General features: G+C 38.6%; 1 long non-coding RNA gene across 4 annotated transcripts; it reads left to right on the top strand.

Annotated features, from left to right (window-relative positions):
* The first annotated feature begins 1,026 nt into the window (after positions 1 to 1,026).
* Positions 1,027 to 2,817, top strand: LOC144785618 (uncharacterized). 4 transcript variants are annotated; one of them, XR_013601995.1, is made up of 5 exons: positions 1,027 to 1,203; positions 1,356 to 1,447; positions 1,610 to 1,688; positions 1,778 to 1,883; positions 2,546 to 2,817. It is a non-coding gene; the product is annotated as an uncharacterized LOC144785618 (long non-coding RNA). The 4 variants fall into 4 exon arrangements; XR_013601994.1 differs by having other exon boundaries at positions 1,778 to 2,817; XR_013601993.1 differs by having other exon boundaries at positions 1,610 to 1,883.
* Positions 2,818 to 3,261: the final 444 nt, after the last annotated feature.

The raw sequence follows: 3,261 nt of genomic DNA, 5'->3' as shown, positions 1-3,261 counted from the left end.
ACCTGATACCCCATTTGTACAGAAGTCTATTGTTGGAAAGAACGGAGTCAGTGGTACATCCCGCTGTGGTACATGTTTATCCTGCAACTCTATCTTTACCAATGACACCATGACCTTTAATGGTGTCTCGATTAAAACTAAGGAACTATGTACTTGTAACACCCGTAACGTAGTTTACTTAATAGTGTGTCCCTGCAATTTAGGATACGTAGGCGAGACCTCCCGGGCAATTAAAACCCGCCTGACCGAACATAGATCCGCCATAAAAACGAAGAAGCACCTGGCACCTTTAGTGAACCACTACACTGAATACAAACACTCACCAACAGAAATGAAATGGTGTATTCTGGAGAGAATACACCTATCTGACCTTAATGGAGGTGAGAAAGTGAGAAAGAAAAAAGAGGTGTACTGGATTTTCACTTTGGGCACGTTTGACCGGGGGTTGAATCTGGAATTACCCTGGGAAAATGCCATTATTTAAAATGAACCAATGAGTAACAGAATTAAAAGTAGTCCTCCGGTTCGTGTTACAAGTATGAGCCCTTCAGCCATGTAGTAATTTTATATATTTGTGTGGCCATTCAGGTTCCGCATATAACTTTGGTTTTGCTGAACCTGGTTTACTGAATTACATCTTTTCTCCAACCGTTATAAATTAAATGTATGGGCAATATGAGTATCCTTAATATGGATACTTGCACTTTAAAGATGGGCGGAGCTAGAATAGGCCACCAATTAGAAACCATCATATAAGAACCTATCGAGTGGAACTTTACAATCCTTGACCTGTTCCTTCGGAATTCTTTGCCGCCATCGTAGACGCCGTGATATTTTCGCTCACAGCAGGTATGCGCTATGTAAATAACTTTGAATCGCTCTCTAGCCGGGGAGTAACGTTCCCCTCGTTCGCTTTGTGTTATCTGGAAGGGGTAGACTAAGATAGGTACAACAATATCGCCTGATATCTTCGTGGTAATTTCGTGACTGACTCAGTATAGCTCGTGTTACAGCTAGGATGCGTCTATTCGTTGCACGCAAAGTTAGAGGCAGAATCCTTATTTTAACCTTGTTGTCTCGCATTGCATGTAAAGGTTCGACGACGGGAACCTACTGCCGCGAAGCTATTTCCCTTGAGCGCCGCTACAAAAAGAAGTTTTCGGATTTCTGGGACGCCTTCCAAACAATCTGGGCGCCCATGAGGTAATCTAAGGAATGAACGTTTAAGCGTGTGATATCAGCCATTCATTTGCCGAATGTAAAATAAATTGACGAACTGGTATTTGTAAACCAATGTACGTCTTATAATCATAGTGGACGTACTCATTACCTTCTTGTTCTTGCCATCCTTATAGAAAGCAATCTTGGCCTCAAAATAAAGAATACCTCGGACTATCGATATAAGCGCCACTGAATATCCATATAAGCAGCCTTGTTTTTAATTAAGGTAAGCTGAGAAGACTATGTAACACGACGGTCTCATACAAACAGGCGCAAACATGCACATGCGCAAACACGCATACACAATTGAGCAATAATGTTCTAGTACCTAAAAATATCTTTTTTCTCGCTCTATTCCTCTTCCTCTTCTTTATTTCTAAAAACATAGGAAGATTTGAATAAATCTCAGAGCAAGATATTGCCTCGCTACCACGGTCAACCTAGTCAACCCTACAACAAACTACACGGTAATATTTGAAAGCGACTTTATTTGTGTATGAGTATAGGAACGTAAACTACTCAAAGTAACTCAATAGACCATATAATTGTCTTCTAGAGAGTGAAACAACGTTAGAAACAGAACATGATATGCTGTTCCAGTTTCTTGCAGAATGAACTGTAGCGAATGAAAAGACGAAGGAACACAGAACTATTCACAAGTGGTATGTTGTATAAAGATAGATGCCATACACATGAGAGTATGTGATATCTTTGTAAAAAGGTCTCCTGGTAAGAACGCAAGAATAGGGGGTCCTATTTAATAACCTACCATTCTAGAATAACGAGAAAAAAGCCCCTTGGGAGTGTATAGACACTTTAACAAAATAGTGGTTGGTAGGGTTAAACAGGAACCTGAACTGATTAGTGCCTTGGTTAAAAATGGGAGAATTAAACCACAATTACCATTCCTACCGGAATGACTAATAAAGTGGTTAGCAAGGAAAAAATTGGCATCAATAATCTCTAGGATCTCTGTGTTCTCTAACTGTCTAGGCTGCACTATAGAATGCATAATGTGTTATGTCTTAGTCCATATTTAAGGGACCTAATTATGGGTCATCCCCTACTTGATTGACAATGGAATGTCTGAAAAATTGTACAGCAGGATTATTGAAAAGTTGTATATACACTTGTCTCTGAAGCTATTTCTGTTTCCATTTTATTTTATTTTGTCTATGCTTTTATGTGTTTGTCATTAGTGTGGTAATTTTCTGTCTTTGTAGTAAGACATAACTGGCTCTATGTAGAAGAGAAAAAAGATATGAATTATATCTGTACATACACAAGTAAATATCTATTGTAATCGTGATCTTTTGAATTGTAGATACATGCTGATATTGTCCTGACGAAGACACTCTGGTGTCGAAACGCGTTGGCAGACAGACATCAACCTTTCCAATCAGCTGGGGAAATTATTACAGCTTATTTCTCCTCACTAATTTTTATAGAATCTAATAATTGAATATGATATTCTTTTTTTATCACTATCCTACGTATCTTTTATCATTATGAATGTGTATTTGAATATGCTCATCATTTTTTAAGTATCATAAAATTTTACGATATCATGATTATGTGTTAGTATTCCTTACTTGTGTTTGATGTGATTTATTATTGCCAGTTGTCTACTTTGTTAATGCCTGGATATATTCTGTTGCTAAAAAAAGGGCAACTGGGTATGTGACATCTGAATAAACAATCGCTCTCAGATGTTGCAGAATACGATTGAAAGCCTGTAATTTTGTGCTACCCACATATTTTAGCCCGCAAGCGCATTCTAATACATATACCGCAAAATCTGTGCGGGTTGTGTATAACTCTTTAATCTATGTAGGTGTAGGGTTGAAAGGTGAGCAAAATTCCGAGGTGTTAACACCAAATTTGCAAGCCCTACACGAGATGCACTTGCGGAAGCCTTTTTTATTTGACAAGCAGATCTTACCACTTGTGAACTCTGGACTAGTTCTGACCAAAGAGTCCCTCATCAAAGGAGCTCTTCTAAAGACAAGGGAAGGTTCTGCTGGTTATATGGGTGCTAGG

The sequence above is a fragment of the Lissotriton helveticus genome, chromosome 10, assembly GCF_964261635.1.
Source record: "Lissotriton helveticus chromosome 10, aLisHel1.1, whole genome shotgun sequence".
NCBI classification, from domain to species: domain Eukaryota; kingdom Metazoa; phylum Chordata; class Amphibia; order Caudata; family Salamandridae; genus Lissotriton; species Lissotriton helveticus.
This window is presented reverse-complemented; position numbering and strand designations above follow the sequence as displayed.